Source organism: Hetaerina americana, unplaced genomic scaffold (genome assembly GCF_022747635.1).
Source record: "Hetaerina americana unplaced genomic scaffold, ioHetAmer1.1.p SCAF_9, whole genome shotgun sequence".
Lineage (NCBI taxonomy): Eukaryota > Metazoa > Arthropoda > Insecta > Odonata > Calopterygidae > Hetaerina > Hetaerina americana.
The window spans coordinates 52,517,076-52,530,775 of NW_027287538.1; positions in this window are offsets into that span (position 1 = coordinate 52,517,076).

The window sequence follows — 13,700 nt, forward strand, 5'->3', positions numbered from 1 at the left end:
ATAGGCAAACCATTATTAGACTCACCATGGCCTCTCGCATCTCTGCCACAATCGATACAGGTATTCCATGATATTTGTTCATGGAAAAAAAGAGTTGATGTTGGCTCTGAGGTGAGAGAGAAAAATAAATGCTGTTGGGCTCAAGTGGTTTTGAGGAGGGATGAGATTTTAGAAGAAATAAGATAGTTAAAATAGGGCTGGGGCTGCTTAACATCTCCTGACAGCACTAATCCTCTTTTGCTGCTTGTTATGTCCTTTGGAAACAAATAGCGATGCTCCATTTTAGGGAGGGCCGATTTCAGCATAATTACTTCTCAATGTAAGTGAAGAGAATGTCATGAAGACGATTTCCTTTCTGTGTGAAAAAGAATACCTAGACACAAATCGGAAGTGTATTCCAGCTGTAATTACGTATATTATTGTGATATATTTTGATTGATTAATTTAACCTATGCGTTATCAAGTACATTGAACCTATATATTAGATGAGATTAGAAATGAACCAATTTAGCCTTACTGCCGCTTAGCAATACGTTCACTCTTTCATATTTTCACTGAATCTTGCCATCGGCCTTCTCTACAGAGATAGGAATATAGCAGGACAAAAATCTTGGCTATCATTATGTGCGTGAAAAACGTCATTTTGCATGATTATCATGTGACACTTAAGCTCATTTATATCCAAGTAAATTAAATACTGCTCAGCGTTCATGAGGCTATTAACACACTTTTCATTTGCGTCCTATGGAAAAATAATGCTTCTGATGTTCCCTTTTCTCCCCTACAGGATACAGGAGCCCATGGGGTGCGAGGATTAAATACTCTGAAAACATTTGTAATTAGAGATACATTCATAAATTCCTCTTCGTAAGTATCCCGGACATAGAGACCTTTCCGACACAACAACCTCGGAGGGGTTATTATGTGTGAAAATTATTTTCACTCGCATAATTAGTGATATTATTAAGATACTAAGGTCATCGTGTATCTAGGCTGCCAATGGTTAAGTTGGCCTCCAAATAGACACTGAATTTAGCAGCCAAATGGGCGAGTGTACTCGAGGAAGGCGTGAGCAATACTATGTGGTGGAGTCTTATCCTTGAGCAAGATTCTACGATATCTTACGATGGTACCATGACTTGACAAAATACTCCCACGGAACAATATCCGGGAGGAGGGGGTCAGGAACCCTTCTTCACTTGAGTGAAGGTAGAGACCACTGGTCGGTATGGAATCCCTCCTTTCAACGCAGACGAGGTGAAAATTACTTTAACGGCTGAGGCATCGCGATGCGGATGGCAACGAGAAACCACCACATTACCATCCCGAAGAGCAGCAGCTCACCAACTCTTTTTTTCTTATTTTTATTATTTTTTTTACATACGCGATGATTACCTTTCGAGAAAACCATTAATTATGTAAATACTCCCCCATTCAAACACCTGCCAAATGCCCTTATCAATATAGGTTTGGGTGTTTGAATGTTAATAGAATTAGATATAATAGGCGTCAGGGTAATTATGTTCCCCGAATAAAAATCTAAGGAAGATTTATAATGGGTAATTTAGTAAATAAAGGGAATTCGCGAGAGTCCGGTAAAGAGAATGAAGAGCTTTCTGCAACACAACGAAAAGTCGTCATGCTAAAGATAACATGCACGTAGGGTCACAGAAGCCATAGTGGCGGAAGTTTGAGCACCAACGACAAGTTGCGAGAATATGTGCAATTAAACATAGCTGACCGCGGGATGACAATCCCATGATTTACGATGTAAATTATATTTGTTTTGTATGCATATCAGTTGAAAACTGTAGCTCGTAACATAAACACAGTAAACAACCCGAAGATCGGTTCGGTTGGTGATGGTAGAATTCCCCCTTCACTAAGTCCGACGGTGTGAAATTCACACATCAGGATAGGAGGGCCAGTTTCTTTTCCTGTGTCGGTTATGGTTTCCCAGGAAGATCTGGTACCCGAAAAATCACATAGTTTGGGGGGAGCTGTAGGTGCCCAGAGAAGCTTGTCTGGACATCGAACACGCGCCCTCCGGTCTGTAGTTCAACGCTCTACCCCTGGACTATCGCTACCCACTAAGGGTCGTTAATTTAAAAATATCGTCATATTCGAAAAATATGAAATGGATAGAACATGAAAATACATTTAAAATCAAAGGTACTTGCATAATCATTCCTGTAATAAATAGAACTTAATGCTGTACATGAGTTTCATCAGGGAGGAAGAGATGGAAAAGTGCACTTCATGATAGAAACAGAATAAAATCAAGACAATGGTCAAAAGTAGAAGAATTAGAAGGAGCAAATAGAAAAATTTTGTTTTTTAGGTAGTAAGAGCACTTTCGATAATAGTAGAAGTTGGATATGCGAGCACTAGGGGAACTAGTATACAACACTAGTTACTAACTACTACAAGACTAGTAAATAAAAATACTACTCTCTAATAAGCAGTAGTACTAGTATTTATAAAAGGAATCAGCTCCTTAGAACATTTATATGGAGTATACTTTTCATGAAATTAGATTAAGGAAAGGAGCAGCAAGGAAAAGAAAAATGGAGTTGAGGGAAATGCGGTGCTGCAGAATAATAATAATGAAAATAAAATAAATTGACAGGGTGATAAGTGAAAAAATTCTTCGAGGGTTGGTAGAAGAGGATGACACTTATATGTATGAGGAAGAGGGAAAGTAATAGAGAATATACGGAAGCAGAATTGAAAATAGGTTTACTGAAGAAAATACCTGAAGGAAAGATGTAAGGGAAGAATTACTGACGAAAGCCAAAGATGAACTTCGAAAAGCAAGCAATGGAAGTACAAGGAACAATAATGAAATGAAGAGATTGGCTGACAGAGCATTGTTCATTAGAGTATATGTACACACTCTGACTCTTAAAAATTACCTTTGACCAAAGAGTACGACGAGGTGTGACGCGCAATACGAGGTAGAATATTTTTTAGACCTTCTTCGTCATAAGGCGACGATTGACAGTTGGGTCCATTTGGTAAAATGATAAATGTGAGGGATGGAATTCTGGCGGAAGGGACGGAAGGTCAGTGAAAAACAAAGGCATAGAAAATAGCGCAGGAATGCCACCACCTAGGGGCCTAAATTTCCCATCCGCCCCCTCTGTACTCCTCCCCTTCACCACTCTGAAGAACAGATAGCAGCCAAATAATTCGCCAAAACCGAGATTATTACCAGGGTCCATGGTATAAGACCCCGGAACGTTGAGCACCAATGCATTTTTCTGCTTCCTGTCCTCGATTAATCTACGTGTGCATCCACACGATACCCCGTGAGCAAACGAAGCGGGTGTACGGGCTACAGGCATTTAAATATTATGGAGAAATACTCTCGAGGAGAGGCCGGTAGTGTTTTTATGCAACGCAGTTTTTTGTGTTCGTGGAGTGTGCGATAGGTTCTCGTATCTATTTACTCCATAACAAATATCTCTCCTTCAGTTTTCCATTAGTGCCAGACCTACGAATATAATGCGTTGATTATCTAAACGATATCGTGGCTAGAAGTGCACCAAAGACACTACGTAACTCTTCCACGCTGACCCTTCGTCTCCTGATTATGCTCCCGTCCTGTAGAAGTCATTGGGCTTTGCGCTTTCTACGAGTGGTGGAAGTATTTCACCAATCGAGCGGCTTTTACTTTGATTTTTATCGACTTTCAAGTCATTGTTCTGTTAAATGGGTGGTTGATGTGCTATGTGATGTCTTAACTAATTTTAACAGTTTTTAGCCTTTTCTCAACTCCTCAGCGTTATATTTCCTACCATTGATTCTGATAATGACTCTGCTTCGTCCCTCGCCGGCCACATGCCTCTTCCCCCCATCACAGGAAACCGCAGCGTCCTCTGTCAAACATCACTCCATAGGCGATAAATCTCATGGACTTCCCTTTCCTTCTTCCTTCAAATGGTCTTTTTGAAGAACTCTTCATGAGAGTCAAATTTAAAGGCCTGGTTTATGATTGACAATAGGGCCGAATCGACATTGGCCGAATGGGGAGAAAATTATAAATAAAACTGTGGACCCGTAAGCAGATTTTAGAACACGTGTCGTATCATTTATTCAACGCCCTTAAAACGAGGTAAGTTATTTAAAATGTAAATTGTTGTTTTGTTCCCTAAAATGCCACAGAAAATAATTATCTCCCTTACTTCAACTTGAACGTTCCCATGGGGCATATTCTAGGCAAATATAATTAGCGAGTTTAAAACTCTTCCATCATTTCACGTGCTGTAAATCGTTACTTTTTCAGGGGAAAAAATCTCCAGTTGTTAGCAAATACGGTCCAACTGATTTCGAATCTGAGTAGGTTATAATGTTCTCTTTGACTTAAGCTTCTAGCTTAGCGTTTCCATTGGCTACACTCCTTCCATATAAACTCATAATTTATTACCGTTAATCATCTTGGCATATTAGCATATATTCAGCATATTATTCCACTTGATTTTGCAACGCTGAGTATTCTAAAGGGATTAAAGGCATATGACTATGAAAAAATATCTATATTTTGCAAATTATTAGTAAAGTTGAAGTGATAAGAGTGAATTACAAGTAATCTAGTTGAAGGTGTTTAAAAAGTATTTGCTTGAGCCCAAAGTAATTAATTTTGTCCGCGTACCAAAAAGGTTAAACTTCACATGTTTAGATATTGTATAACGCCATGAAGGCGACTGAATGCTAAAAGTTAAGAAACCTTCGAACTCTTGAGCCCCACATGGAGAGATCCTCAAAAAGTGCTACACATATTAAGGAAACCCAGAAGTGGCACAAGAAACAGGTGGCTGGCGGAAAAAATGGATCAAGTGAGAAAAATGATAAATGGTAATAAATCGTATGCAAAATTGAGTAGTTATCTTCGGTTCCTTTAAACTTCCGTTCCTGGCAAACGTGCCGAGTCCTGATATCGACTCGGACAATATTTCCTGCGCATATGGCCCTGCGGACGTGCGGAAGGAGAAAAAAAACCCGTTTTTTGACCCAAGTCAGTCAAGTATTGGCCAAAAATGTAGAAAATGAATCGATTCCGGCCGCACTCGGCGGGAACGCGGAGCATCAAAATTACTTTTTCCTCGTTTTCGCCCATAATGGCAGAGAGGGGCGCTTAACGACGCTTAGGCCGCGGCTCATTCATCCTCGGCGAGGGAGGGGAAAATTCGGTTTTCGTGTCCCCACCCCACGAGCGTTTCAATTACACACAGGCGCACACATACACGCGAGGCCCCGCGCTGCAAGGGACGCCATCAGTAACCGCGTTAGGTGCACTACAGGTCTCATCAGCTCCATCCCCCTCCTTCCCAACCCAACCCTCCTCACTCCTACGGTCCCTCCTATCTCACCCAACCTATCTCTCTCCTCGCTTTGCAGACCGGATTGTTTGGGATCCCGGCGCGGGTGCCTAGCAACGGGTGACGTCACGGGCGCGAGTGCAGTCCGCGCGGGATGTGGAGAGAGACACAAAAAGTCGCGCTCTTAGCACTCGCCCTCCCTCTCCTAGCCGCCTATACCCTTCCTCTTTTTCCTGCTCACCCTCTTTTTAATTCGTCTCCCTGCCGTAAGTCCCCCCCCTGCCTTTTTTCCTATACGCGGAATAAAGCGCGGAACTTTTTTCACCCTTATTCCCCATCCCCGTGCGATAAAATATAATTTATAAAGGCCGTGTGGGTGGGAGGCGGGTTAATTTTGATCGTATGGAAATGAGAGCATGCAAATTGGGAGAAGGAATTCAATTCCGGCGCGCATAGTGTGTGACTTGCAGCCAGCGCAATAGAAGAGGTAGGTACCTCGGAACGTAGGCGCGCGAAAAGTCATACAATTTCGGAGCCATAAACGAACAGAGAGGAGGTCTTAAAGTCTCTTCCATAGATAGTGGTCAAGTAATATACAGGGATTGAATTATTAGCTCCTGAATTGAGGAAAAAATGATGGCTATTTAGAATTAAATTTTAAGCTAAACATAAGGAAATAAATATGCTTTTTCCGCGAAGTGCAATCAGATTATATCAAAAAATTTAAAAACAATATGACCAGGCTTTCTACCACAATAATAGAACGGTAAGTGAATAGAAAATTAAGCTGGAAAAAAAGTGGGCGGACAGATGCAGTGGGATGGGTCATTACGAATAGAAAGGGGATCGGAATAGTGCAGTAGCTAAGTACTGGCTTTCCACCCAGAGGATAACATGTTCGAATTCAGATATTTTTCAGCGGTATCCCGATCCCTATTTGTGGTGCTTTGTGGAGGGCACTTTTAATGAGTTTGCCGTCCGTCGGATGAGACGTTAAGCGGCGAACCCCTTGGCGCCTTCCGTTAAAAGTAGGATAGTGCCGACTCAGGGTTGCTCTCCACCCTTCATCCTTTCCTGTCCATCCCTAATGGTGCAAATGACCTCAGCTGTCGGTCACCTCCCCTAATACTACCACTACTACGAATAGAAATGCGTTGGTGAAGGAAGCATTTACAAGAAGAAGAGAATTCATAACAGGTTAACAGGTACAGGTGTTACGAAAATATTAGTAAAGACTTAAAATATGGAACTTAGAGCTTTATGGATCTGATACTTGATATTTGAGGAAATAGTATGGGGGAGGATTGAAGGTTTTTAAGATGCGGGAGTGTTAAAGTATAGTGGAAACAAGTTGCACAGAGAGGAAAACAAGTTTTAAGTATTGTAGGTGAAGGCAGGAAGTAGCTAAGGGAAATTCGACTAAATTCAGAGAACGTAGGTTGCGTTAATAATGAAAGGTATTCGGATTTTGATGGCCGTGATAGAAGGAAGAATGTTTGGTAAGCGCGGCAGAGGAAGGAAGAGAATAGGTTAAATGCGGTATAAAAGAAGGCAGAAGTTATGAAGGAATGCAGAAGATAATAACGAAGGTAAAACTAGAGGACATTTTCGTGATTCATGGAAAATAAATGTTTAGGGACGTACCAAAATCTACACGCACCTATAAGGCATAATACCTTAAAAGAGCACATGAACTGCCAAACTTGAAAGAGAGTACTATGCTCTCATTTTTCTAAAAACTACAGGCTTGTACTTATGCACTCGAACAGTAAATCACACCATCATTACGGACCCGAAGTTCGTAAGACAGTTTCATTTCGTTTTCCAACTACATGTGTACTCCATACCTGACTCAAAGTGCTTTTTCAAGTAAGGGCATGATTTTTATGAGCGTTCATTGTTAGTTCATTGAATTCCCAAACCGCTAAACCGCTTTTGCCTTTACATTTGTAGCTGAAACCTAAGAGATGTCTAATGATAATGCTTTTGATCGTCAAATTCGTCTGGTAGTTTAATCCTTCACTAAACACGAAATACATAAATACGTATTTTATTTCATCATCAAGAGGGATAACCAATTATTTGACCAATTAAAATTCGGTGTAAAGTTAACTTAAAAAACATTTGTAATTATGGAATCAGCTGTTGATGTTACTGAGAGAAATTCTTTATGCATGGATGGGCTTGTGAGTGCCTTCTAATAGAGGCGCTAGCAGAAACCGTTCACTTTTGTGACTCAGGGTAGGTAATCTGATTCTTCCAATGGCACCAAAAAGAAGGTTCTTATTTAATTATTATTACTAAATACCATCCTAATGAATTAGTTCACCAGATACCGCACAATCACGAATTCTATCAGAATTAATGGAAACAAAGTAACGAAGCAATCAATAACAAAAAATAAAAAATGTGAGAAATAGAAAAAATGAAACTAGTGAAACAGAAGTAGCAATGCTTGACTTTTGACTGTCCTAGCAGTCTGAATGCAGTACAACTCATTTGAATTCATGATCACCACAACCTAGGTATATCTGTAAATTACATCCGGACTCAATTCCTTACGAATCGAAAGCATTTACCACGTCTATCATACATGTGTAGTGGCTGTTACTGAGGGAGGAAACAGAAAAGTGAAGCCATTCGTGTCATTTGGGATAGGTGTGCACTTTCATGACGGGCGGTGCTTCACTGAGCGGAAGTTGAGATGTAAACCTGGAGACGGTTTTGGCCCACCCTGTGACGAATGAGGCCTCGGAGTCAACACACGTCAACGCTCCATCCGCCGACGGAAAGATCATTGCACTCACTCACTACATGAGTTCTCGCCTCGAGTTTCGAGCGGAAATCGGGATGACGTGGAAATGAAATCCGTCACCGCCGGGATATGAACTGACACCATTGCTATGTGAAGCCTAAGCAGTATGCCGGCTTATCAGTCCGCGTCTCTTGTCATTATTTTTCAATAATCTGGAAAATGAAGTTACTTCGCGGAGTGACCCGCTCGTTGGTATGCAGTCAAATACAAGCGTATCAAAATATCAAAAATCATTCTCCGAGGACGGGATTCATACTCGAATCCATTGATCTCTGGTCGAGCTTTTTGCCAATTGGGCCATAAGTCGCCTTGGTAGCTTTACTGGCTAAAGAACTCGGCCGTTTATCATGGTAGAAGGCCTTAAATCCCGATCTATAAGAATAACTTTCGCAAGGTAAGTTCTTCCTTGTTCAAGCAAACCGTATAATAGGAGCAGAAAAATATCAGAATCATCAATCATCATCGAGGCACAAAATTTTAATGATAAAAATCTAAAAGACCATTTCCAACTTTGTGTACGTGCGTAGGATAAGATATGCCATCGACCTCCTTACGTGGATAGAACCATCAAAGAACAACTATCGCATGCAATTTAGCGTAGAATGAATGTACTGCAGACTCTTTTGGTGTGATGCAAAAAATTATGCGCGTTATATGCAAGGAAAATTATCAATGTATACCATCTGTATATATTTCGTCTGGGCATTTAGAAGAGAGGGAATCGGCATTCGCTTTCAGCGGAAAACACGAATTCTCTTCTTTCTATTGAGATGAAAAACTTTCACTGATGACTCCAACATGTTCATTTTATACACAAATATGTGAGTTATGATATAATTACATTGAACCAACCCAATACTTCTCGTAAATGGTGAGCTACTTTAAAAACTAAAAGATGAACGAAAAACTGAATAAATTTAATTTGAATTCTCATGATTTCTTTCTCTTAGAGGTAACCTTCAATAATCCACCAAAGCACTTACCTGGAAAGCTTTTTGGAAGGATAATAAACAAATAATACATCATTTGCCTTTCTGACACAATTTGAAGGTACCAAAGGCGAAATTGAAGCGAGTCGTTTATTTAAGTCACTGCCAACATTTTGTACATCAAGAACTGATTTTAGCCGCGAAATGTCGGAATTTCGAATGATTCCAGTCCAATAGAATGAAAACAACAAAATACGAGAAAAAAACCTAGTCTTTGGGTATATTCGAAAATGTTCTATTACCGCAATCAATAGAAAATAATGAGAAAGCACCGGAGAAAAAATATGTATATAAGGTTGACGCACTTTTCTCCGCAGAAACCCTAAGAAAAATATTGGTTACAAATTTCGCAAGGGCATGTGCCAAACGGGATCATCCCGCTTTCATGGGTCATGAAGCCCGGGCATTCCCCGCCCCCTTCTGTATCAATGTTCGCCTCGGGATTGTCCGGAGCAACGTCTCACTTCCGTGATGCTTCATCCCCGGGCGAGTCATACCCCTCGGGGCCGTTGACCGTCTGAAGTTATCAACGGACGTAGTTGCTCCTAGGTGATGCCGGGCCACCCATTGCACGATAAGAAACCGCCAGGGGTTCAAAAATGTTATCCATATTCTGATATGCAATCAATGCTCTTCATTTTAAATTGGCGAATATATTACCCCCTCGTCCATCCGCATGTATAACCACCGTAACTCCCGTAATTCTGCCTCGCTCTCTTCTCTTCCTATCCCTTGACACGGAACTTCCCAGAAGCTTTCCCTCAACCAGTGTTTCTCCCTAACCATTCTAGAATCCCTACCCCATTCAACCACCAATATATAGGTGAGAACTTGCGAATCCGCGTAAATTTTAACATCATGATCTTTTGAAATTCCCGGGCTCAACCGTCACCACTACAACCCTACCGCGTTCCTTCCCCCTTCCCAGCATACCCTGTGCTCCCTCCAGCACAGCCCGCCCCTCCGCCCGAAACATTCCAGTATGACCAGAAGAAGACCAAAACTTTTTCAGAAGTAAGAGTCCTCTAACGTGTTCTCTGTTTATACTTCTGTGTTCTACTCGTATTATCCCTTCAAAATGCTACATTGCTCTCGTGAGTGCTTCTCCCTTATCGATATGTATATAAATATAAATAAATAAATAAATATATATATATATATATATATAGATGATTTCGTCGAAGGTCCACGGAAGTGTTGAATAACAAGCTTTAACAACAACTAATTAGATAAGAATGCATAAAAAGATCACTCACATGTTATTTCTTGATCATTTCGACGGAATATATATATACATATATATATATATATATATATATATATATATATATATATATATATATGTATATATATATATATATATACATATATATATATGTACACACATACACACAAAAATATTTATTGAGGGAAGAAGAAATCCTTAGATCAGTCGGTTAGATTTTCCGTTATGGTCTCGCCTACCAATGATGTACGAAGCTAAAATTATTCCCTCCATCAAAGGTGAAACTCGAATTATTTCCCTTATCTAGAGTAGTGTATGTACCCTTTTTCATTTCAGTGGACACAAATCCAGGCTGTTCAACTCTAATGGTATGATACTTTTTGTTATTTCATAACGATTCTTCATAAAACACCGGCTTGCCTTAGTTTTGTTTTACTGTTTTTGATTATTTTTTATTCCAACATTGGGTCCTTCTGCTGAGGATTCCAAAAAATATACGGATATCAATAATATTTCCATTTAAAATATATTATTTCAAATTTTACTAAATGCTAAACCTGAAACACGACTCGGATTTGACATTGCCGTCATAGGACCTTCCCTAACTTGTTTAAACCCATTTCAAAGGCATAATTACGCAAAGGAATAAATTAAAGAGTATTAATATACGGAAATTGTTAAAAACTAAAAGCTGCTTAAATTCATAGATTGAAAATAGCTACAATGTAAGTACAATGACCGCACTAAGGAAGAAATAGAATCAAAGAAACGCATCCCACATTATGATCATTCGTAATGTACACATATTTTCTCAAGATCTTAACAAATACATTTTCCGGGATAAATATTTTAATTGTCATACTAAACGGACATTGGTAGTAATTTAATAAGAAAAATGATATTTCCGGTATTATAGGTCGCGTTTCCTAAACAACAACCAACTTTCCAACAATGCCATAACAAGTATGTGCAGTCGTTGGCTCTGTGTTACCGAATTATTTGACCAATTGAAGACCAAAGATACTCCTGAATTTCCCTCCTAGCCCTCCTCACTCAGGCTAAATGCCCATCTTCCATCAACGGTATAAGCCAGGCAATAAGTGACTTCTCTAAGCATGAACTTAAAGACAACGACGAATACAACCTTAGAACAGGCTAGAACATATTCGTTATGAATGGCATTCCGTGAACTTTGTAGGTTTAAAATGAAGATGCTGAGAGCAAAAATGTAAAGACAGAAAGGATTCGGTTGACAGGGCTGTTAAAGAAGCTAGCACGAACGGAGCCCCTATACACGCGGAGACAGCAAACGAAGCGGAGACTTCTGCAAGTGAACACATCCAAAGCAATCGAGTTTTAGGCCGAGGGATTTCTTAGGGCTCCATTCTACGAGTATACTGGCAGATAAGATCCCTCGTGTAGAATAAGGAAAACAGGAACCCAAGCACTGACTAAAGATTAAGTAAATACTCATTATTCGTCCGTGCGATTCGCGGACAGGCCAAGATTAAGCCTCACCAGAATTTTGATCGAAAAAGCCTTCCATCTGCATTTTTTTAGGAAAACCTTCAATTTTTCCCACAATTACGTAATTAAAGTTTGGAACCCGAAAACTCACTGCCTTAAGCACTGACGAAGGCTCGTAAATTATGGAGAATGTGTAGGGAAATTTAAAACTTCAAAATAACTGTAAATCCTATATATTTTTTTCATTTTCATTTCATTTCTACTAATTATTACATTTCGTCTTTAAAAATGAGCACTTCAAGGAAAAATTCAAAAAACGCAAATGTATGGAACATTACCCGCGTCTCATTTATATAAAAATATTTATCGCGTCATTATGTTATGGCTATATAAAACATTGGTCCAAATATTTTAATTTATTTTATTTTTATAGCAGTAAATGTGGTTAATTGATTATTAATCTCCCATGGCTTAGAAATTGGTTATTATTCTCCACAAACGTTACCTGTGGTGCGTGTTAAGTTTGATACTCGAAAATCCGCCAATTTCCAGTCGTAAAATAGATGACTTTGTCTCTTTTCGTTCATTAAAAGTTAGAGGAAATAAACGTGATTCATTTTAATTTATCCTTACCACACAGTTAAGGCAGTATTGAAAATATATGAAAATTAGTCCCATTTTATGATTTACTATTCTATCCAATAACATTTTCAGGATTAAGTCTACAAACATAGCATGCAGTCGTGCTCTCGCTGCAATACCCTTGGAATAGAAATATTATGAGCCAATTCCTAGGTCTTACAAGTACAAATAGTGGCAACTATTTTAAAAAATCTACAGCTGTGTGACCAGAAAAGTGGCATTAAAAATATACCTGATATCCAGAGCATTTCAGGTATATTCCCCCAATTCTGGGTGAAATTGAAATAACAACAAGAATTCCTTAGAACTTTTCCTCATTATTCGCATTTTCTAGAAAAAAATATACGTCCTTTCACCCCATCACTTCAATTTAGTTCTACGTACCAAAGAGGATGTATAATCCCCTTTTTCTGAGAGCGGCATTAAGAGGAAGACTGCTATGAACTAGTCCCATACAAGACGTTGCGTTTGAGACATTCTCCAAATACATGGATGGCTTTAGGGAATTCAGGTTGACCCATGCCATTTCTATCATGATATATAAGGTCTAAAAGAAGCCCCCGATTTCGAAACTAGTTCACCTTTTCATTGAGAGCTCCCTCAGCAGCCTTGGAGTACGAGAAAGAGAACTGGTCCCTTTCTCTGGCTCACTAGGAGACACCGAAAGAAGGTTATACTATATTTATATATATCATTAACTGAACAACTAAAAAGATGATGAATTATCCTGTGGGCTTATTGGGAATTCCAAATCGAGCTACAGGACTTAGTTTTGATCGGTCACCAGGGTTTTCTCATTTTGCGGCCCTAAAACCTCTAGCTTTGAGGAAGCAGTGACAACAGAGCTATCAAATACCCACGGGAATTCCAGCATGGAACTAAGTTCTCTGACTGAAATGACACCCTCAAGGACCCTGGCTGGTACCCACTAAACAAAAAATCGAATCTTATGAAACTAGTTGTAAAAGCTCAATACATGGAGTCGCTACCCATCTTTTTTACCCAAACCATCTGAAACGATGCCACATGCTGTCCTCGTAGACTACACGTGAAACCCCTAAAATGCAATAAATAAAGCTCTATATTCCATGCTGGTTTTATTGTGTTTTTTAATGATGGTTTTTCTAGACAATCAACGGGTGGATCTGATCATCACAGTGATGAAGGGCAACGACAAGAATGGGATGCTTTACGATCATATACACGACTCTCATACGTTGATGTATCCAAGGATACTCACA